Source organism: Malaya genurostris, chromosome 2 (genome assembly GCF_030247185.1).
Source record: "Malaya genurostris strain Urasoe2022 chromosome 2, Malgen_1.1, whole genome shotgun sequence".
Classification (NCBI taxonomy): Eukaryota; Metazoa; Arthropoda; class Insecta; order Diptera; family Culicidae; genus Malaya; species Malaya genurostris.
Genome location: NC_080571.1, coordinates 279,516,689 through 279,541,957, shown reverse-complemented (window position 1 = coordinate 279,541,957; position 25,269 = coordinate 279,516,689). Strand labels below are relative to the sequence as shown.

At 36.3% G+C, this 25,269-nt stretch overlaps 1 protein-coding gene across 3 annotated transcripts in view; it reads right to left on the bottom strand.

Annotated features, from left to right (window-relative positions):
• Positions 1-19,274, bottom strand: part of LOC131430261 (vascular endothelial growth factor receptor 1) — a 140,469-nt gene extending 121,195 nt beyond the window's left edge. For all 3 annotated transcript variants that reach the window (XM_058595079.1, XM_058595078.1, XM_058595077.1), the window contains exon 1: positions 18,381-19,274. The gene's annotated coding sequence lies outside the window, so the exon portion shown is untranslated. The remainder of the gene's footprint in view (positions 1-18,380) is intronic.
• Positions 19,275-25,269: the final 5,995 nt, after the last annotated feature.

Below are 25,269 nucleotides of genomic sequence, written 5' to 3'. Positions count from 1 at the left end.
GTCAAAATTTGAATATTTTTACTCAAAATAAGGAAAAAATATTTTCTTCAAAATTTGAGTTAGTTCAACTCAAAACTTGAGTTCCTTGCACTCAAAATAAAAACATTCTTATTCTAAAATTTTTATATACCCAAAAAGTTAATCAAACCCGGAATCAAACCAGGATTCTGTGGACTGTCAGAATTCTTCACAAGCGGCTGGGCTTTATTTTTTTTTGCCTCGCCCCTAGTGGTAAGTTTTGCAGCTGTTTAGATAGCAAATTGTTTGGGAAGCTCTCTTCTGTCAGAGATAAATATTTTGTTACAACTTATAAATGTTTGAATGAGTTGTTACTAAATAAAAATTACAAAATAATTCAATTTGATTGAATCTGCACAGAAAATAAGGAGTACCTATTATTTGACAAAATTTAACTTCATTTTGAGTTGTTTTTAATTTAGCTTGCATTCGCTCTTTCCATTGTTGTCAAACGAAAAGAGCAAAATCACCCAACAGCGAAGGTCATGGAAATTTCTTAGAGCAACTTCACCTAATGGTCTTATTGAACGGAACCCCGAAGTTAGGAGGAAAGTTTTCCAAATTGGGTAGTTTTCCGTTTCCGTGTAATGAGGATATTCGATTAGTTGGAATAAATTATGCGAAACTTGTTCTAAACAAGTTACTGGTAAATATGAAAAATTTAATAAATTTTCATGTACCAGTAAAATAAGTGCTATGTTATCAGTTTTTGACATTTTGGTTCCCCAAAGATCATTCCCCAGAGAAACGGAGAATTAAAAGACTCTGAATTGCAGGTACTTTCAAGTGACACCCAAACTCAATAAACCAGAAATTTTAAACAGCTTTTTTTTTATTTAAAAGATATTTTATTCAGGCCTATTTGCATAGCCTTTACGTGGCTGATTTAGCTGAGTTTTTAGATAAATTTTTTTTTGTATTGGATCTCGTTGTCACCCTTTTTCTAGGGGGAGAGGAGCTTCCATTTTCTTCCTGCGAGGATTGAGGGGCAGTTTGTTCGTGGTTCGTCTCGTCATCCATTGCCGTGGTATTGTTGTTGATTTCGTTGCTAGTTGCTGTAGATGCGCCTTGTTGTACATTGTTTGCAGTTGCTGGTTGGTTGGATGGTAAGCTGTTAACTGCAGCTGGTGTACTTTGTCTATAGGGGTTACATTGGATGGTTTCGTTGAAGGATACTTCCCTGTTGTTGGTGACTGTCACAGGTGTACTGGGGTTGCTTGGGGTTGGTGTAAAGGAAGCACCGTTGTCCTTTGGTGTAGTTGTCTCCTTGTCCAGTTTATCACATGGCTTACCGTAGTGAACAGCTTTTTGGCAATATTGGCATGTGGCCATCTGATTGTCATAGGTAACAAGTGATTTGCACGGTATTCTTGAATCCTGACCGAATGTCACATAAGAAGGTATAGGCCTCCTCAAGCGCATGCGTAACAAACGTACGCCATTTAGAATACCGGGGAAAAAATTCTTCCACTTTTCTTTTTCGATAGAGAGAATCTCTCCGTATTGGGACATGGTATGGCGAATATAAGGATCGATGACGCTTGAGGGAAGATCATGCACACGCACTTCTATAGCACTATCTTCCATATATACTGGAATGTTGTACTTGATATTTTCATGCTCTACATAGTGCACATTATTGTTGTCTTTAGCGAATTGTATTGCATCCAACCCTTTATAGAACTGGATATAAACAACATTATTGGTCTTATTGCATTGAAGTAAATGCACACGTTTAATGTCAAGATGCATTTGCTCCTTAAGCAAACCTTCAAGTTCTCGTATCGAAGGTCGAATTTTGCACTGTCTGAAGTCAACAATAATTGTATTCTTTCGTACCGGCGGTAGCTTTTGTTCGTTTGGTTCACTCATTTCGAGATCGTTCTATTGTTCACTACACAATACTGTACTTGATTTCTTCTGTCCCGAACGTAAGCGGTTCTGGTTTATCGACTGACTTGGTTGAGATGTGAAACCGAACTGTTAAACAGCTTGATTGTATATAAAATGGCCATAAGATGAAAAATGGTTACAAAATGAATTGAATGAAAGACAGAAAGAAACCCGTAAAATCGAAAGGTACAAAAGGGAGTAATTTTTGCATAGGATTGTGGCACTATTTTGAGTTCTAAATGCAAAAAATCATGGGCTAGTCCAGATGAGGTATCAAATCGATTCGGCAAGAAGGCATTTCTAAGTGTTTGGTGGGATCAGTGAGGTTGTTATATAAATGCCAGTATGTCGTTTTTGTTTCATTCTTTCAGCACATCGTGAGAGACTTTGCATTTCGTTGCACATAAGTGATTTGTAAATAGCAAATACTTTACGTCTGCTTAGCGTATTATGTTGATCCGCGAGGTGGCCTAGACAGTTCGACATAATCTGCTAATGTACTGATGAGCCGAAGGCAAAAAGTGAAAATGAAAGTTAGTAATGTGCAGATTAACACAAACCTGAACCAATGAATGACTATTAAGAACTGTTTTAACTAAGTGAAACGGTTGATACTCATCGCTACGAACAACAAATGACCAATTGAATTCAATCCTTTCATTTAAAACGATCAGAATATGATACTAGACAGATCATAGTGATACGACTTCAAGATTAAGCTCCGCTTCACATTGCGAAAGCGGCTTGAGAGCAAATGAAAAAGTTCGGAAGGGATGTACTACTGCATGTGGCTGATTCATCAAACCTAGTCTTAACCCTTTTAGATCATCATCTATTGAGACTTGCACTAACTGAGCAGAACTTCGTTATCTTCTAAGAAATAAAAAAAGGTTTATTCTTTCATCAAACCAAAAGAAGCAGGCTTAAAAAAGAACAAATTCACGTCGTTAATATACAATAAAAATGTTAAAGGTCTGAGAAGATTACCCAGCGGAATTTCGGATGATGTGATGCACACGATTTCTTCTATAACATAGGCAAAGCAACCTAACTAGACGGTGCAAGGCAATTACGAGTAGTAACAATTTATCACTTTTTGATATTCTTTTATAAATACTAATCCCCGTGTGGAAAAGTGAACATTTTACATACCGCTATACTAGCTTTGCGGAGGGTGCATAAAACACATTCCGCATGCTAGTTCGAACCAGTTTTCAGTATGTAGAAAAATTCATCAACCAGGGCACTAATCGTCAACCGAAGATGTATATATCCTAGAATTTCAATATGAGAACGACATGAAGCATAGTCATCAGCTACCGCACATATTCAATGAACTAATGAACGAACGAAGCAGCTCTCCTTGCTTGGGTTGCGCTGTGAATTTTACCCGACATACGAATGTGTGTGAGTAGCAAAGACGGTAAAACTTTTTTGTTAATATACGTTGCTTCAAAATGCAAGCCCTGCTGATAGTGCGACCTGACAGCTCAGCATAAACCGCTAGGCAGACGTAAAATTAATGCTACTCGCAGTACATTTTTCTCCTATTATACCGTAGTGTAATGTCTAAACTGATGTCTCTGATGAAATAATATTACTACGATTATCACCGATATTGTTTACTGTACGCATAGATAGGCAAATGACTGCTGAATCATATCAACAACATCTTTTCAAAATGTTTTCTATCCACTCAACTTCCTAGGAAACGAGTACACCGATCTCAACAATCCAAGGCTCGTTTAAAATCTGCTATTGAGTTGAAATTCGAGTTCTAAAATCAAAAGGCTGTCATTTCCTGTTCCGGACATAGATTTTACACATTGATCAATAAGTCCCGAGACTAAAGCAGAGATGGCGCTCGTAGTAAACCAGTAACCACGTCTTGCTAGAGTACTAACCTTTGCTTGAAACGGGTCAAAATTTTAAGTCGATCCGATCAGAAACAGCTGAGTTATCGAGGTTGGAGAAAAGTCGTTTTGTAGTTTGTTTAAAAAATGGAAAAACCGAGTTTCGTGTTTTGATAAAACATTGTTTTTTAATGGGTAAAAACACCGTGCAAGCGAAACAATGGATTGAAAAATGTTATCCGTACTCTTGTCCATCAAAAGCAACGATTTGTCGGTGGTTCGCCGAGTTCAAACGTGGTCGTACCGACACAAACGACGCGGAACGCTCGGGTAGACCTTTGGAAGCCGTTACACTGGAAAATGTGAGTGAAGTGACAAAAATTATAATGAAAGATCGTAAAGTGAAGCTCCGTGAGATTGCTGAGATGACACAGATATCATATGGAAGTGTATTTATTATCCTTCATGAAAAATTGAGCATGAAAAAAGTTCTTTCTAAGTGGGTGCCGCGATTGCTTTCGATGGAACAAAAACAGCAACGAGTCGATGATTCAGAAAGCAGTTTAAAATTGAACGAATTGGGCTTTGATCTGCTTCCCCACCCCCTATACTCGCCAGATTTAGCCCCCAGTGACTATTGGCTCTGCTGATCTTAAAAAAATGCTCCAGGGAAAAAGATTTGGCTCGAATGAAGAGGTCATCGCTGAAACTGAAGCTTATTTTGAAGCGAAAGATAAATTTTTTTATGAACATGGTATTGAAAAATTGGAAAAACTTTGGAACCATTGTATCACCCCTGCTGATGAATAAAAAAAATTTGCAAAAAAAATGTTGTTTCCAGTGTTAGTCTCGGGACTTATTGATCCATGTGTTATATAACTGAAGTAACCGACAAAATGCAATTTCTCTTCTCTCCGCTCGTTTTTCTAGGATATCGATGATCCGATTTCAACAATAATCTAATGCTGGATTGTGGATCAAGTTCGAAGAAAATATTGCTAGCGCTTCCGGTTCCGGAGATATAATCGTAGAAGTGACGAATCCGACAAATCACAGTTTTTATCAGCACAATTATTTCAGAAAGTGACCTATGATTAATTTCAAGTGGATTATGGCTAATACATTTGATTTGAGGTATATTACAGTATTTGCGACATAAGTGCTGATGTCAAAACATCAACACAAATTCGTATCCAAAATTATACTAATGAAAGTATGTTTTCATGGGAATATTCGAATGACAACAGAAAGGTATTATCACACCACTAGGTGGATTAAGAAAATATTTTTGTCAATAAATTTTGTCAATGAAACTTCCTTAAATTTGCAGTTAGAAATATGCAATTCCATGTATTAAAAATGAATGTGTAAAAGTATTTTCAGTACTAGAAGTTACAGAGTCGTTTATGTCCTCAAAGTGACGTTGAAAATATTTAAACCATTTTCAATTTCATTTTTCGAAGTCCGTAAACCAATATGAAAGGTGTCAGTAGCTGAAGAAAAATTGATAAGCATGTTTTTAATATTTTTCGTAACCTATTGATACTAACAAAAAAAAACCATATGTGTTACTCTCATCAATATAGTGAACTATTCCGTTTAAAAGTTTGTCCACAAGCTATCAAGACAGACGAAGGCAATATAATAAAGAACATTCCGATCAAATTTCACCCTGCATTTCAACGCAGACAAAATCATGCGTATTTCTTTCGAATTATCAACCCAATGTTTTATCATTGACACACTTAATATTCATTAATCTAAAAATATGGATGTATAGACTGTCCCAGAAAGTATGGACGCAACCAAAAACCGCTGCCATTTCGCAATGGTTCAGAATCTGTCAATTTTTATGGCTGCGTCCTGTTGTTGACACTCTTCTCTAACCACTTGTGCAGTTGTTTATTCGTTCTCATTAGTTTGTTTCGAAATGCGTGGACTTTCAGCAGAACAACGTCGAAAAATTGTGTACAAACGGAGCACAGAACGCGGACTGTCACTGAGAAAGATAGCAAAGATGGAAGGAGTAAGTAAAAAAGCCGTGCGAAATGCAATCAGGAAGTTCGGTGAGGATAACACCTTTGAGGATAAACCGAAAACGGGTCGAAAAAAGGTCCTGCTAACCCTCAGTTGGATAAACGTATATTGAAGGCGTTCGAGCAAAAGAAGGAGGTTTCAGTTCGGGATGTGGCCAAAAAAGTGGGCACTTCGAAGTCAAATGTTCTTCGCGCTAAAGAACGTTTGAATCTTCGAACCTATAAGAAGCAGAAACAACCAAAACGTAGTCCAAAACCAGAAGCATCGATCAGGCCGAGGGTTCGAAAGCTGTACAATACGACTCTTGTTGGGGATTTGATCTGCATGCCACTACTCGAAATCAACGGTAGAATGGTATACTACCAAAAATGTCGCTTTCGTACCAAAAGACATGAATCCACCAAATTGCCCACAACTTCAACCAATTGAGGAATTTTGGGCATTAACGAAGGCACATCTTAGGAAACATGTCTCGGCAGCCGAAACCATTCAACAGTTTCAACAAGATTGGAAAAAGTGTCAAAATTTGTCGCCAAGAAGTCTGTACGGAATTTAATGAGGAACGTTTGCAAGAAGGTGCGCCAGCTAGTCTACAATGGCTAAGTAGCAAATGTTGAGAATAATATTCTGTTGTTGTGGTCTAATATTATCAGTATATCGAATAAAATTTGAATATCTAACACGTGTGAATTAGTTACAGTGAAATCAAAGTGCGTCCATACTTTCTGGAAAGTCTATAGTTCGTATGTGACTACAGAAAACTAGCACAGGTAAAACCAATCTGTTTATATAGATTAAAAAATTAAGATTTCAGTTTTCAATTAAAAATAGAATTGTTGAACTATTAAAAGGTGGCTTCTTTAATCATTCGTTGCTTTATAAAGATATATTTTATTTCAAAGGCCAACGTTTCGTATGACTATTTTTTATCTTAAAAACGAAACGACTAAAAATATGTTTCGCCTATCATTTTACATTGAAGATAATGTAATAAATCTTTGAAACGTAGACAAATTACGTAAATTAAATATTGCTCACTGCAACCAATGACCAACAAAACAAGCTATATTTAAATGTAAACAACAAAAGTTATCCTTCCCGTCTTCAGTGTTATGAGTATACACTCTTACTAGCCGCTGCCTAATTTTGGGTCGAATCCTACCCAAAATCAACTAAAATGCATCTCCGCAGTTTTGAGGTAACTAGCGTTCTACATAAACCAAACTAACGAACGACGACCTTAATGTTTAGGAAAATGTAAGATTGCCCAAAGTTTTGTCATGACAACTTTGGCAATGCGCGCTACCTTAATTTTACGATTAAGTCAAAGTTTGAGTCGCTAACGACTCAGTTATTAATCACTATGAACTCAGAAAAAGTAATCGGTTATTTACCCAAATGCCTTATTTTGGGTGCTCATAGAAGAGCTCGACAACGAGCGATTTTTTCTAAAAACAAGTAAACACGATTTTCAGTCTAGATAAGAAGTCCCTACAAATATACTCATGTCGTTTTCGCTTGAGGAAACTGAAACTGGTCCAGGGTAGTTTTATCAAGCAAACATTTCTCACGAAACTGAGTTGGGTTCGCGCTTAGCAACGGGGGTGAGAGCAAACCTGATATCAAAATCAGGTTCGAAATTGACTCGACTTTCAGTTCAATGGCGTTGAAACTAAGTTCGAAACGGACTTCAAACAAACGGATTGATAGCAGTTATGGTGGAAACTGGGTTAGGTTTGACATCAAGCGAAAACGACATCAGAATCAATTCTATCAAAGCAACTTTGATCCAAAACAATTGCCTCCACCTGACAGGTGGTGTATGTGCAATAGTCTATTTGCCTGGTCAGGTTGTGATCGTCACTTAAACTACAAATTGCTTAGCTGATACACAAACTCGAAACAAAGACCATTGCGAAATTTCCCGCTTGGTAAAATATTACCTGGAGCTACTTGAAGAGACGATTAAACTCACACCAGTGAAAGTAATGTGATTCATTTGGCACATTTTGATGTATGAGTGTATGTCAACAAAAACGCAACCGATTTAAAAGTATTAAGCCGCAAAATGCCGCGACTTGCTCGTATGTGTTTTGTTCGCTCATCTGAATCACGTTGATCGATTCAGGTATGAAGCAGTAACCAGGTATGGAAGCGATGAATCATTCCGTGCTTTCCGAACGAGTCTTTATAGCATCTTGCGTCACAACACCGGGAAGGTTATCTGTGTTGAGTGTGTATCGAACACGCCTATCAGAGAAATTATTTTGAATGCCGCATGACGTCCAATGACAGTGATATTGAATACCGTACATTTCAATGCCCATTTACACAGAACTGATTAAAAATTCTTTTAACAACAACAAAACACATTTATTTACGATTAAGTTGTGCTGCAAAGTGAATTGAGCACATGTGTGCAACACGAAGAATTCCTTGGATGGTTAACGAATTCCATACTGCATGAATCTTATCAGTTAGACACAGCTTGAAGCAGGCAGTCGATAGCCAGCCAGCCCCAGCCATCATAACTCAAGTTTCGTGAGGTGAATATGTCAGTTACTGCGAAACAAAAATATGCAGGAAAAGTAGCAGAAACAATTGACCATACTGTTTGACTTGGGTGATTTGTGCAAAGTCGTTTTCCTTTCCACTGCTTGTTTATCAATATCCGGTTATTCTCATTTGGAAAGGTAGAAATCTTCGAAAGGTGTTTCAGCCGAATGACTATTCCGAACCGGTATGGCGAGCCGTGGCAAAATCGTCGAAGATGTTCACTGTCAAGAGAAGAACGGGAAGCTCTGAATGAGGTAGCCAATTAGTACAATTGGGATTTTGGCAACAATCGAAATTTAATTACTTTTTGATGTTTTTTTTTCTCGCGTTTTGTAGCTTCTCTTAGCTGTCGTCAATAATTCCGGACGTGATGGCTTACTATTATTGCCGTCAGTATTCATGGCGTCTTCTCTTGAAGAAGAGTCTTGAAATCACTAGGTTATTTTCACTTTTTGTTGTTTGATGAATTTCTCACCAACTTGAACAAATTTTGGCAGCATCCTCTCAAATTTGGATGAAACTTTCTGCACATTTCGATTTTGTCACATAAACTTTGATTATTCTCAAAATTGATCAAGACTTTGTTTTGAAAAGGGCCAAGCTGATTTAACAGTTTGTTTTTCAAATAGTTATTGTCGAAAAATGAGAAATCCTACAAAAAAGTACTGAACTAGTGTTTTTCACAAAATCACTAAAATTTTAGAATAAAATGAAAAAAAATAACGATCCCTGGACTCTAAAATGAATTTAAAAACTTAAAATCGATTTACAAAAAACTCGATTTTTGATTTGGGTAAAATTTTGTCCCGAAATATGCGATTATGTTTCCTACCAACCATTCATACATTGAAAGATGGGCACTTTAAGGGAAAAAAACATTTTCTAACAAAAATAATTAGATGTCCAAACTGATATTTTTATCCAATGTATTTTTATCGAAAACTAAACTAAACTGAAAATCATTATTATCCAATATTCCAATGAAACTAAATTTGTGAGAAAAATACACCGAATGCCGTATTGCTAGTTGTTCGATATCAGCCGAAATGCTGGTCAAGTCAGTTTTTGTTAGAAAAAATTCTTTGCTTTAAAAATGCCTATGAGAGCCTATGAAACAACTCCATCTCTTTAAAAAAAACCGAGACCAAGGGAATAGATCTTCTTGGCTTTTCCAGTTACTACCCATATCCAAGATAGAAACAAACATAGAAAACACTTAACTCTTCCAGTTTTCTGTTACCTGTTTTTACCTTTTCAACTTTTTTTTCCTTTTGCTGTTTACCTACTTACGTTTCTACCTACTTACGTTTGTATAAAAGGAACTTCACTGCAGCGTTCTTTCAATAAACTTATAAAACCGATACACTGAAGAAGGATGCAAATATCATTCCGAAATACGTATCTGTATTATAACGTTTGATACACTTTCGGAAAAATAGTGACTGTGAAAATAGTGACTTTGTGAGAGTGTAATGACGTGATATAACATAGTGGAATTCAACGGTACAACAACAGTACTAATAGTGACAACATTATACTAACAGCTCAAACAGAAATTTAGTGCCTATGAGAGGTTGACAGGGACAGGGGACAAAATTTTATTCGAATAACAAATGGTCCTTTTTAGAAATTTGAGTTCAAATTTCTAAGCTCAATATTTTCAGTGTATAATTTGATAACATGTTCAGTGTTTTTATTCGAAAATTAGACTAATTTTGTGAACATCACTGGCACATCACGTTTATGTAAGACGTGTCCTTTTTCGACTATAATTTAAGAATTATTTTTCTTCAAAGTTTAGCCCTTTCTAAAAGCTAGCCTAAATTAACTTTGGAAAAAAACAAAGTATGCAAAGTGGGTTTTTGCGAAAAAGTCTATATGTCGAGAAAGTTTCATACAAATCTGAGAAGGTGCTGCTAAATCCGAATACGATTTAGCGCGATAATCGTGTATTCGAATCCTACACTGAAAAATGAACGCGATTTCCAAAATTTAAAATCGATCAACAGAAAAAACATCATTTTAGAGTTCACAGAAATTTGTCTCAAAAAAGGCAATTATTTTCCCTACCAACAGTCTATAAATTGACTAATATTGCGCTAATTCCTATTCAAAGTTGGCATCACCACATTGTCACGAAAAAAAACACTGCGTATTCTGTTTTTCCAAAAATGATCAAAAGACGGTCTTTTTGAAAAGGGCCAAACTTTTTTTTTTACTAATTTTTTCAAATGACTGTAGTCGAGAACTGACAAATCCTACAAAAAAGTGTTGTATGGGTGTTTTTTACAAAATTGATCAAGTTTTGAATAAAAATATCGAAAAAATTCCTAATCACTGATGAAAATCGATTGTGAAAATTCGGAGTCGATTTGAAAAAAATAAAAACATTTGTGATTTGGATGAGGTTTCGCTACAAGATAGGTTATTATGTTCCCTACCTACAGACGAAAATTCAAATTGGAAACTTTGAAGAAAACAAAATTATATACAGGGTCCGGCACTCGAAGTGTAACCAATTAAAAAGGGCATAAATTCAGTTTGGAAAATTACTTTTACTTAATTCAAAGTACAAAATGTGTAAAAATAATACAAAATTCAGAATCAATTCACTTTTGCTCGATATGACCACCTTTTGCCTTGACTATGGCCTTGAGATGGTCAAAAAACGAATCGCAAGCTGCCGAATGTGACTTGCAGGTATTTAGGCCCACTCGCGGACAATAACTTTTTTCAGAGCCTCGAGACTGGTGTATCTTTTAGTTCGGACTTTGCTCTCCAAAATGGCCCAAAGAGAATAATCCATTGGATTCGCATCTGGTGAATACGAGCGCCATTTTTTTATTCAATATTATAATATAATTATAAGGCACACTGCTTAAGCTCTAAGATGCCAAGGGTATTTACTAATTTTAATTACGACTAACTTAAAACTAGAATAGTATCATTATGTAATGTAGCGGTAGCGGATTCTCGAGAAGCGATCGGTAGTGGCCGGTGAATTGAATATTGCATGAGGGTCTTCCATATGCCGTTGGCGAAGATCCATGTTGGCCGCATCCTTCGGTCCGTGTGGGTCCGCGGGAAACACCCCCAGGCTACGAAGGCCCGGCGGGTGGCCCGCATGCTGGTTTTCGACTGGGGCGGCCTTCCGTGGACGATGATGGTGATGTTACGGAAGAGAATGAAAAAAAAAGTAAATATTGTGGAAAAGGGGTAAAAAGGGGATGTGGGAACAAAATGTTTGAAAACGATAAAGATCTAATTAGTTGCCATCGAGATGGTGAAGAGACAGGGAAGGGGTAACGAAAAAGTTAGTGACAAAAAAGATCTTGTTAGTTCCAATGAAGATGGTGGACAGGGACGGGGATCGAGAGACGAGAGCCATTGTGTGGACGTAATGAAGTTCGGAACGTTGTTTTTCAGCCATTCTTGGTTCACTCGAGCTTTGTGAGACGGTGCCGAGTCCTGCTGAAACGTCCATGGTCTGCCACCGAAATGTTTGTCTGCCCACGGCTTCAAAGCAACCTCCAGAATACTTTCCCGATAATATGTCGCATTTACCTTGACGCCAGGCTCGAAGGTCTGAAGTTGGTTACACTTCGAGTGCCGGACCCTGTAAAAAAAACTTTTCCAAAGTCCAAAGTGATTTTTTCCTGTGTAATTTTGTAGGGAGCATAATCACCTATCTTGTAACAAAATTTCATCCAAATCCTAAATGTTTTATTTGAATCGGTTTCAATGTTTTCAAATAGTTTTTTTTTTTCAGTGTAGGAGTCGATTGGGTTTTTTTCCTTGTTTTTATTCAAAAACTTGACTAATTTTCTAAAAAAATCATTCAACACTTTTTTGTAGAATTTCTCAGTTTTCGACTATAGCTATTAGAAAAAAAATTGGTAAAAAATGTTTGGCCCTTTTCAAAAAACAGTCTAGATCATTTTTGGAAAAACAAAGTATACGAAGTGTTTTTTTTTTGTGACAAAGTCTTCGAGTACAGCAAGTTTCATTAAAATCTGAGTAGGTTCTGCAAATATTTGTTCGAGTTAGCACGAAATTCGTCTATTGTAAGACGGGCAGTTTTAGGAAAAAAGTGTTTCTAACTAATTATTTTTCTTGTCCATCAGTAATACTTTTTGCAAATATCGAGAACTAGCGATAGGGTATTCTGTGAAATGTCCTCACAAATTAAATTTCACTGGATTCTTGTATGATATTGGCTTCAATTTCAGTTAAGTTTGCGATAGAAAGAATCCGAAAAAAATTTTTTGGACATAAAAAAGCTTTTGTTAGAATTTTTTTATATTAAAAGTGGTCATCTTGCAATGTTTGGTTAGATACATAACCACCTATCTTTGGACAAAATTTTAACAAAATCAAAAATGGGGTTATTGAAAATTTATTTTAAATTTTTAAGATAATTTTTTTCATTTTTGGAAATCGGAAAGGATTTTTTTCAGTATTTTTATTCAAAAATTTGACTAATTTTGTGAAAATCATAAGTACAACCCATTTATGAAGAAATTTTCATTTTTCGTTAGTAACTATTAAAAAAAATATGAAGAAAAAAAGAAAAAATAATAAATAAATAAAAAAAATAAAACAAAAAAATTAATAAAAAAAATATTAAAGGGGACTGGGGTCCACTAGGAAACTGTTAGTACCTATTATCTTTCTCCAAACAGTACCAGCCTAGATGCCGTGTGGAATCTGGCGGAAAAAAAAATGAGCCAAGAATAGATCCACTGGGTTCCTGCTTCCATGTCGTAAAAGGCGCCAATTGCAGGAGTTCCTTTTTCCTTTCAGCTATTAGACATTTTCAACGTTTAACTTCTGATTACTCTATTTTACTAAATTATCTCTTATCTTATCTCTTATTATGTCTTTCAAGATTATAAATTGAATGATAAAAATCAACTTTTGCGCAAACTCGTTAATATTACAAAGCTAATAACAGAGATAACATATATCGATATATTAAATAAATTGTAAAAAATACTTGTTTGTTTGATAAATAAATAATTTGTTCTCGGTAGCCGGCTGCTCAGATCAACCAATATAACCAAATAATAATTTTAATAAATAATTAAAATAATAAAGCGTAAATAATAAAGAATCAAGACGCGCGTGAAATCTGTTGACCTTTATTTAGTGATTTGAAATGATTTTATTTTTCGTGCGCCAGTACTGATCAATGAATTCTGGGATTACCAAAAGATGTACATTGAACGATGATTTACCAGTCCCAAGTCGGATCATCTAGAAACTCCCTGTACAATTTCCGCTGATCCCGATCAGTAACGGAGTAGCAACCAGCGGTGATCGCTCAAGTTCAATAACTATTAAAAAATAATTAAAAAACCTTTGACCATTTTCAAAAGACAGTCAAGATCAGTTTTGGAAAAACAAAGCATGCAAAGTGATTTTTTGATGACAAAGCTTACATGTACAGAAAGTTTCATTTAATTCTGAAAGAGTACTGCCAACTGGGAATACTCGATTTGGTACGAAATTCGTCTTTAAAGTTTTTGAAATCGGTTCAGGCGCTCCCGCGAAAATTCAGCGGGTAATAAAAACCACTCGGTTGTCGGTTTCATTTAAAAGGTCATACTGCTTTGGGCACAAAATAGTAAGACTTTATTCATAATTTCAAAATTCTTTATTTATTCTTCCAAATTTATTTCGTCCTCCTACTCAAAGTAATCCCCCCGGCCCAATACACTTGGGTCAACGTTTTTTTTTTCAATCTTCGATACAGTTGTAAAAGTCAATTTCCGGAATACCCTTTAATGCGCATAGCGATTCACGTTTGATGTTTTCAATTGACTCAAAACGGTTTCTCCGGAGCGGTCGTTTAAGTTTGCTTAATACGCAGAAGTCACACGGAGCTAAATCAGGCGAATACGGTGGTTGCGAAACGATATTGGTTGAATTTTTGGCGAAAAATCACGAAAAACCAATGCTGTATGCGACGGTGTATTATCGTAGTGCAAAAACCAAGAGTTGTCGGCCCAAAATGCTGGCCTCTTTTTAGGAATAGCTTCGCGCAAATGACGCATAACACTCGAATAGTATTCGTTGTTGACAGTTTGTCCGGTCGGAAGAAATTCGGGATTCACCACACCTTGATAATAAAAGAAAACTGTCAACATTACTTTGATTTTTTTATTCGCTTTGACGTGACGCGTCCCCCTTTGAACAACTTGTTCCAATTAAAAACATATGCTCGCGACATACAATTATCACCAAAGGCCTTTTGTAACATTCTGAATATTTCGGCACCAGAAATTTGATTCCGCGCACAAAATTTAATGAAACTTCTTTGTTGAATAATTTAATTCATTGTGAAAATTGCCGATTACACTTTTAATTCATTAGAAAGACAGACGTATACTAAACTCTAATGAATACTTTGAAGGGACATGAGCTTTAAACCCTATTCGCACTATTCCGGGACGACCGGGACGAGACCATCCGAGACTATCCGGGACGTTTTTTTCCTCATCGGCGATGACTGAGCTGCCGGCGTGTGCATGTATTGGAATCCGGTATCCGGGATAAAATCCATTTGGTTGCCACCGATATTCCTCGCCGAGCTTTTCGCACTGTCGGCGCCGGCAACTCAGTCATCGCCGATGAGAAAAAAAACGTCCCGGATAGTCCCGGATGGTCCCGTCCCGGTCGTCCCGGAATAGTGCGGATAGCGTTTCATAGTAGCTTTTAAACCCAATAATGGCTTCCAAATGAACCTAAGATTGTTTAAAACGGATAGAAAAATCTGTGAAAGATTCACACTCATTCATACACAGAGTTAATGGAAGTCATTTTCATTATCTTAAAATAGACAAAAATAAATATTACTCTCAGTTCCGCTTGCAAATTACAATAACGAGATATTCTACGTTTCGTTTACTCTTTCAATCATTTTCAGTGCAAATCGTATACACTGTTCCGTATCGTTATTCAACCGAAGCTTCGCTAATCGATAATGACAGAAAACGATTAAAAATGATATTCACCAGCAACAGGTATTATCTATAGTAGTTTTGCTCTCCATAGAGGTTCTAGACAGTATTAACTTTGATTTATCATATTTTAGACCCTCTTTATAGTCAAATTTCACAGATTTTCAAAATGTTAAAGAAGGTATGATAATTGAAATTCGATTAAATTTCCATTCAAATGATATTTTGGTTTCGTCTTATCGTAAGGAATCGAGTGACGCTGGCATTAGTACTCTCTTTTGCTGAAGTGAGAAACGAAAAATGCTTGTAAGTGGTCTCATTTGCACCTTTCTGCGCCTTTTGATGATAGTCAAGCTAGAATTATATTTAATAAAACATGAAAAATTACTATATTTCATTAAACTGAAATGATAGTGGCATAGTATATTGGAGAAAGTTGCAAATTGAAAAACTTTGTATAACATGAAAAACTCATAGAATTTAAAAATATATTAGTTTGCGTACAAAAACTGGTTTTAGGATACCATTTTCAGAAAATACATTATATCATAAGTTCTACTCAAGTTACGGAAAAGTTTGCAAATTTCTTTGAAATGACTTTGTGCACAACTTTATCGAAATTAATTAGCTCCTATGTTGACCCTGAGCTAAAATAATAGTTTTATCTCACTTTCTAAAGATAGCGATTATCATTCTGAGCAACTTTGATGAATATACTGTACCTCAAAATTTTTTAAAGAGTTATCAATTAAGAGCGTAAAATTCGGCTTTTGAACCACTGTGATTTTGTTTCGTTTGTTTTGAATGCGATCATTTAAGAATCAGACAGTAAACAAAATCGAAGATGAGGCTTTTGGATTGCATTCATTCATTAAAATACGTGACAATTTTAAGCTCTGGTCATACATACCCAAAAATATTTTCCGATCTCGCCGGGCTGAGACGAATGGTATATAATATTAGGGATCTCCGGGGATCCGATCAAACGTTGGTTTTCCAGGAATTCTATACTCTTTCTATGTGGAGAGGAAAATTGACTTTCGGGGCAATAACCTTCCAAAAAAAAATGGCAGAAACTTCTTCGACAAAAACTTTGTTGCACCGTAGCAAAACATTCACATGGATCGATTCGAATGTGTGCCTTCGTCTTCAGTTACGAAAATCGCTGCGCTCTGATTAATCTACTGTTTCTACAAAACCAAACGAATGTTGCTTTCTATGCTACAAAAATTTTGGGGTAATATTTTTGGCTGTCAGCATCTATTGCAAACTGGTCTAAGTGCAGTCATATATCAAGTAAACCTAGATTTCCCACTATACGGTGACACTGACAGCGATTCTAGTGAGAAACGGGTGTTTTTTTCCATTAGCTACTGTGATTGTGTTAAATGCGCAGTTAACTGTTTAGATACAATTTAGGAGCATTTACGTATCCATTTTTCACTGTATGGCGCTTTTGATGTCACAAGTTGCTCAACTACATTACTATTGTACAGGAGAATCCAGATGTATTTTGTTTATGGTGCAGTGTACTGCCCATACTCGCATATCAGTCCCATATCGATTTTCGCCAATATTGAATTAGCTTGAGGAATTCAAACTATCCTTAATATACTCTCAGATATTGCAATAAAACTTGAGGGTTTGTTCAGTAAAATGTGAAAAAAATATCAACTCTAGTCTGTCCCATATGCAAAGTACCCGCATATCAGTCCCATTCAGTGCAAATTTCAATGTTTTAATTGGTTGCAATTCTGGAATAGCAAAGGTGTATTACCGATATTTCATGTAATAATACCATGATTCAGCATAAGATAGCACAATAAATCAAAAAATTCGGAAATTAAATTTTGATCGTCTTTTTCTCAACATGCCGAGTTTCAATATGGGACTGATATGCAAGTATGGGCAGTGTAGTGTTTCAAAAATCAATGCCTTCTACGATAGCAAACAAAAAATCGGCTGACGTTTATTAAAGCTGTTTGCTTTGGCAGAGAGTATAATCGCTGCGGAAGTATTGCGATCCTACTGATAATAAAAATAAGCTGTAAAATTAGCGCCTTATCTTCTAAAGCGGAAGCTAGTAGTCAATCATGTCCTAGCCATTGAAAATGAGTATGTGTTCTATTTAGTATAGGTTAATATTACTGGTAATGTTCAGCCAAATATGCTCAAACGTCTATACAAAAAATCCCTCAAACATGTGACTCAGTACTGTTCCATACATCAATGACAATGACATCGAGCTACGGTTATTTGATACTTTTGAGTTAAGTCTCAGGGGCAAGTGTTTGAAAGTTGTACACATTAGCAAGATGAGCACTTCTTCTTCCGTCCAAGCAATATATTTTTTTCATAGAAATCGAGTGTTTATCATAAAGAGGATGGTATTTTGTTGAATTTTGTTTTGACTGCAGTAATCCAATCAGTAATTAGCACTGATTTACAATACAGGTGTCAGGGAATTCTCACACATTCACCACACCTAAATGCAAGCCGAATCCGTCTGGTTGCAGTTTTCGGTTGAATCTCTTATCAATGTCACGTATATTTTCGACGGCAGCGAGTGAACTCCCGGTCCAGAGTGAAATCGAATACAGCGTTTGTATTTCGTTAAACTCTCACACACGTGAAAAAAGGTTGCCGCAAGGTAAGCTCAAAACCGGTTGATTGCGCGAGCTTCCCCGCCCTCGACCGCGCTGTGATATTCTGACTGCTCCTCGTTTACCTGTTGGAGGTGGCTGTGTATGGTGTTCACAGATATTCTTCTTCAAGTTTTAGTAACCTGGTCGCAATTATATCGTATACATGCTAAATGAGATAACAATTACTATCGCATGTATTCCTGACGTTACGTCACCACCCTCAACTAGCGTGTTCAAGTGATTGCGATGCGTGACGGTACTAAGTAGAATATTATTTCACCCTCAAACGTTTGGCATTTGGAGAATAAACAAACTTAAGGTTATAACAGCTATGCGTGACCCAAATACTGGCTAATATTAGCATATAGCATAAATTTTCTCACGAAAGATGTACCATGTGTGTTCCATATACTCACATTATTAGTAGGAGTTTTGTTATTCGCACTGCAGTACTGCTAAGCTCGGTTAATTTTTTTCCGCTAGCTTTTCAAAACCTTTAACGTATATTTATACTCTTTCGAAACACTCCACCACCGCACCAGCAGCACGTATTACTTTTCAAATCACCCACTAAATCATATAGAAATATTGAATTCTTCCGGACTTAAGCGGCTTTCCAGCTTTCTTCTGCCAACAATACTGGCACTGATGTATGAGCACGGGACTGTGAATTCGCTTCTAATATCTCGGTTTTCTTATAATTCGACGTCGTCGTTGTCGTCGTTTCCATTCACTGACTCTGCCCTTTCCAGCTACGGACTGGGACGGCCAACGAGATTGTTTTCTTCACCCGTTCCGTCTCGAAAAAAAGCCTATACGGTTGGCTGTGTGCTTCTTTTTGGGGGTCCTACCCTACTGCTGCTGCTGCGCCCTCACCCGTCATCAATGGCAAGACGTCGAGCGAAGAATTATCATCACTCCCATTCACACAAGCATGCAACCTCCAATATGCTATAAAATCGTGAAAAAAACAACACTGTAGGCACTCCGCGGACTAAGTGGTGCGCGCACTGCTGGAACTCGCAACTTCCGATAGAACACATCCACACTGTCGAACTTCAATTGAAAATCACTAAACCCCGGAATGAATGTGTGTCATTCGAAGGCGGCATTACTCTGTGAGTCGCGTTATAAGTAAACAATTACCATACACTTAAACTGATGGTGGTTGCGTTTTATAGCGACTGAGCGGCACACACTTGTCGGATCTACCACATTTAAAAAAAACGCGCGTTCAGCACTGTTCATCAAAAGAAAGAAGTGCAGTTTCTACGTCTGGTGAAAACACGTCTGCAACGATTCACGCTTCCCTCGGAACTAACAGAACACACTCGGCCGGTTGGCGTACAGCAATGCTGTCGGTTCGGCTGTAGGTTGACCGAGATTTTGTACATATAAATGAATTATATGCGTTGGGTTCATTCAGTGCCGGTACGAGAAGAATGAATCCTAACCGTGAAAGCATGGTGGCGCTGTCGAAGCACAATGGGCTGCAGATGGTATGCAGCTCTTATAACGTGTTTTGAAAAAAGCATATAACACTTACTAATCATCAAAATGTTTCGCCCAGAACATCTAAACTGAGCGCCATCGTACCACGCTACCATCGTCGATAATTTTTGCACGTCGTCGATTTTTCCCATAAATCGACGACGTGCAAAAATTATCGACGACATACGACGTGCAAAAATAATAGACATACCAAAAATTATATCTTCGTCACGCTCACAGTTTTGTTTATCGCTCTAATGAAACATTTCAATAATAGTAACAATATTCGAGATTAATTTTAATTTATCAACGAAGTTAATACAATGTCACACTATGAGTTAAAACAAGTTATCCTTCTTTCGCGTTATTTCATATTCAGTAACGTCACATGAAAACATGAACATTTAGGGGTTTTTGGTTTGTACACGGAGAACCCGCAAATCACAAAATTACAATATTGCAATTGTTGTTTCACGCCCTGGTTGTTTCAACTAAAATGTTGATTCAACTAACATATCTGTTGATTTTGTCATAAGCATTCAGGTAACCGAAATTGTTGTATTCAAATGCTGTCACTTGGCGGAGAACGAAGACAGCAAAACGCAGAACAAAAAACCTCTTCATTTCACCAGAAGCGTTTGATATTGAAAATTTTCAATGGTAAATGAACGTCATTTATGTTATGCTTATGACAGACATGTGATTTCGGAATCACTGTACACCGTGAAATCACATGTCTGTTACCCTAAATCACGGTGGTATCACGCGAGCATCATGATACAACGGTGATTTCCGTACTACGGTCGTTTATCGTTGTACTGTGCAAAATCACATCACTGTTTACTGCTACCAGCGCCATTGACGAGCGATGGTGAACTCAAGAAACAATATTTCCTTCTTCAGAGTATCAAATAATAAACAACATTTGTTTTATTTTGAAAAAAAAATCTCTGTAAAATGCTAACCAGTAGCATAAAACTTATACACTTTATCAACGTTGTAGCTTATTTTCAAAAAGCAGTCAAACCAAGAAATGTTCATAAATACAAATAAGGAAAACAATATATTCATATTTGTACATAAAATCAGCACTATTGAGTTATTGTTTTCTATTCAATAACATGTAAATTTATTGTTGAAATTGATTTAGAACACATAATGATTCATATTTTGAATGCACATGTGGTAATAATAAACGATAAATATACACAACATCAATAAACCAATTGTATAGTCACAACTTTAAACTCCTCAAAATCCTGATAAAACCATTATGAGATTATATTCCAACCTAGTAGACCATTTTTCATAAGCGTTATGAAGTAAAACAAAGCTTCAAACCTATGTCAAATGATTCGGAATGATTTCAAACTCAAGAAGGTTTTAAAATCAGCTTTATGATAATCCTTTTTAGGAAAATTTCGTAATGAATAAAATGTTTCGTTGAAAGCATTTTTTTGAATATGTGTGTGCCATGCCGTTTTTATTGATTACATAATAACAATATCTTAGATTTATTTACTATTTTGAGGCTCAATGTTAAAAGTTTATGCGCTCTTATTTTTATTGTAAATATGCGGGTAAAAAAGGAATTATAACTGAACAACTTGAAATTTTTGCGGATTTTGCAAAAGTCGGCATGATTTACAAACAAAATTTGGTAAATCGTCACCTTTTCGGTACAAATCAGCTTCGTTGCATAAAAAATAGTGCAAGTGTTCCGAAAATTAGTTCTGAAAGCCTTTCATACTTCCTCCATTTTCTGTTTTTATTTGGTTTTACGGTAGAACATCAAAATTGTGAACATCAAATTTTCCCTAATGCTAATTACATTTAAATAGTGAAGGTAAAAATCATGTATCCCAGAACAAACGTGTCAAAAATGTACCTTAAAACCATAAAATTTGATATGGGTGAAATTGTCATCCCAAGAACGCTCATACACAAAATTAGTTTAAATTCAGAGAGGCATTGATTATATCTGTCATAAATCAGTTACTAGGAATACACTTCAAACCGCAAAAATTATTGGTTTCGACATTATCGATCATCGGAGCTGGGAAATTAAGCAATGTTTTGAGTTGCTTCGTTTCACTGTATATTCATTCTATGCGCAAAACATGTCTGTCACCTCATCGTTGTACGCGTACAGCGTTGCACAGAAATCATTGTACGAGTATCACATGTCTGTCAGCGGTATTAGTTACGTAGTGGTCGTTTTATGTAAGTGAAAGTATGCAGAAGAATATAACAGTTAATTGTGAAACAAGTTTTCCATGTGTTAAATAGATATTCCTACAGTATAAATGTTTTAATTTCATCTGAGAGTAATGTATTCTAAGACAGTTCATGTCAATGTTATTAAAACCGCTTAACGCTTAAAAATTTGCTGCTAAAGTGAAGTGGTACTATTTGTATTTTCTTGAAAATGTATCTGTAGCTGTACCAGCGAGCCATTATGCAAGTGAAGGAAAAATTTCCTAATTCCCTGTGACCATTTTTCTGGTGAGTCCCCTTTTGAGAATTGTAATCTTTTGGTTCATTTCTATATCCTTTGTGAGTTTAGTAATAAAGATATAAGCAGTTAATTGAGTAAAATTTCGTTGTTCAAGCAGTGAACGATTAGCTGCCCCCCGAAGAGGCTAACAGTAAAAAATATTTATTGCAATTGGCGTCTTAAGTTCAAAACATTGAAACAACTGAAACATTTTTTTGCTTTCATGCATACAAGTAACTTTGCTGGGATTGTGTCTTTGCTCAATTGCACGAGTAACACCTCATTGAAACGTTTCATTGTTCGCTCAGGGTGTTTGGCATTGCTCAACTAAAACGTTTCATTACTTGTTTGTGGTGCGTGTCTTCGTTGCCAAGCTGACAGCACGAAAAATAAAAAATGACAGATTAGTTAAAACAACAGTCGAACAGTTGTACCAAATTTTAACCAATCAAAATCAGAAGAACAACTAATATTTTAGTTGTTTTGCGATCGGTGGCTTTTCCGTGTACAAAAGATACATATTTAGTTCACGCGTTTCTTCGTGGTTCGCCTTCGGCTCATCTGTGCTTAAATCAGTTCAAATTGAACCGCCATCTCCGCCATCTTGTATCATATCCTTAGGGTGAAATGTAGCGGAATGCGAAAATCGCGTTTTTGATCAATTACTCAAAAACTAGACCAATTTTCGAAAAACCAAAAACACTTAAGTTTTCGAAATCAAATTTATCATAACTAAGTATTCTTAGAATTTTGAAATTTTGCTTTGTAGAGCCGTAATTAGTTTTTTAAATGTATAAACGGTCACTGTTCCGTTCCACGGGGATGATTTTAGAACTGAAACGTAGTGTTTGTAGCACAATTTCACAAAGAATCTGAAAATGCAACTCAAAATTATAAAATATTAGCTAAAACAACCGAAATTTGAAAAAGTTTACAAAAACTTTTCCGCATTTTTTTTTATTGCTTGCGCTCTGCTGTTTCGTATTGAGGTAGTGTGAGAAATGCACGGTGGGCACGGTGGCATTATATCGTGAGCAAAAATTACATATAAAATAATGACGCGAATTTATGCAGCATTGGGTTTTGTGTTGAAATAAAAACGAGTTGAATACAATAAAATGGAAATTGTAAGAAATCGTTTATTTTCTAAGCAACTGTCATTTATAATGCTATAATAATGTCCAATTCTGTTGAATTCCTTCATTGATGTTGCTGAAGCAATAAAACTTGGCTGTGTAATATCGTATAACAGGTATTATTTTAGATTGTAGCGATTTTTATAGCAAAACTATAACTTCATAATTGACAAGCTACTGAATGAAATGGATACAAGCCAAGTATTATCGTTCATTAACCTGTGCTACAAACATTCATTAACCTGTGAGGTGAAACCACCAGAAGTGAAGAAGAAGAAGAATTAGATTTTATAAGATGACATCACGAGTAAACTCGAGATGAAAGAGTTTGAACATTAACAGCTATAAGTTCAGCATGAAAATCGCTGGTCACCTATACAAATCAACTATACACTTTTCGATTGGACCAACAAATAGCTTACTACCAAAACTTCCGAGCTGGCGGTTCAATGCATAGAATGTTGAATTACTATCGTATATTCGAGTTCTGCGCAAAAGGGGTTTAATTAATCGTTGCACTAGCCATTTAAAGGTTCTGTGTGCTAAGAATTGTTATCAAAGTCTGTTTGGACATAATGGTTAAACTTCGAAGACAGCACTCTGTAGAACATATTTTATGTTAGTTTCGCAAGCTTTACCTGTTTCGTCGACGAAGTAGTTTATTCAAGGTAATAAAAGAGAATTATAATCATGTTCCAGCCCATTGCTACTTCGAACAAATTCATGAGTGAACAACTCTGTCGGTGTAATGCGTCAAACTGAAACACTGTGAGCGTACCCCGACCCCTTGCCGGTTTACAGCGGTACTTTAATTAATGAATTTTTATCGACCACTGCTGATAGTTATCCCTTTTTGTCTGTGGTGCTTCAGATAACTGAATGTGTTCATTAGTTTTTTTTCCCTAACAAATTGAAGGAATTTGGGGGCAAATTGTCAGTCTGTAATCGATTCCATAAATCTGTGGAAATTTGTTTCATATTTAAAATCAATACAGCATATCTGTGAACCAGGCATCTTAGTCTAAGTCAGTTGTCGCCTCCCGATCAGTAAACGATAACGTCAGTTGGTTGGATGTTGCTGAGTCAATTCAGTTCTGCGTCAATTGTGTTCGTGTCAAAAGGTGTTTATAACTGAAATTTATAATTTTTTGGGTATATTTGATATCTGTGCATTGTAATGAAGGTCTGGTTAGTACTTTCGTCTTTTTTATAACGTTTATTTATACGCGGTTTTAATCTAGTTACGGTCGCTCGCTTTCGTCCATTTCATGCTTTCAACCTGGACAGTTGTCCCCTTCCGATCGGCAAGCAAAAACAATTTGTTTTTAAATAACTCGGATGTTGGTCTTGTTTGTAGCTAAAATAGAGTTTTCTAACAAGTTACAAAATGAGGCAAACACTATACTCCATTCGGAATTTTTTTAATCTTTTGACGAGTTTAGAACAGCCGAGCTGCACATTCTCGTTCTACTGATATATCAACACTTTCGATCACGTGGAAACTAAAATTATAATTTCGTCTTGAAAATGAATTATCTGTGCGGGACTATATCGGACAAAAAAAACTGGGGCTTAACCGAACACATAATTTTGTTATTTTATGTAGATTCCACTTTCAGCTACAATTACAATCAATTTGTGATTTGAAAAAATCTGCATTAGTTTAAGTACCAAGTCGCGAAAAAGTGACCAACCTAAAATCCAATATTTCTGAAACCGTGGAACCTCAGTACGGTTATAGAGAAGCCATAAACCATAAGCCGTAAGCCATAAGCCATAAGCCATAAGCCATAAGCCATAAGCCATAAGCCATAAGCCATAAGCCATAAGCCATAAGCCATAAGCCATAAGCCATAAGCCATAAGCCATAAGCCATAAGCCATAAGCCATAAGCCATAAGCCATAAGCCATAAGCCATAAGCCATAAGCCATAAGCCATAAGCCATAAGCCATAAGCCATAAGCCATAAGCCATAAGCCATAAGCCATAAGCCATAAGCCATAAGCCATAAGCCATAAGCCATAAGCCATAAGCCATAGGCCATAAGCCATAGGCCATAAGCCATAGGCCATAAGCCATAAGCCATAAGCCATAAGCCATAAGCCATAAGCCATAAGCCATAAGCAAAGATGAATTTGATTACACATTTACACAATTCAAAATCAACAAAACTACTCTATA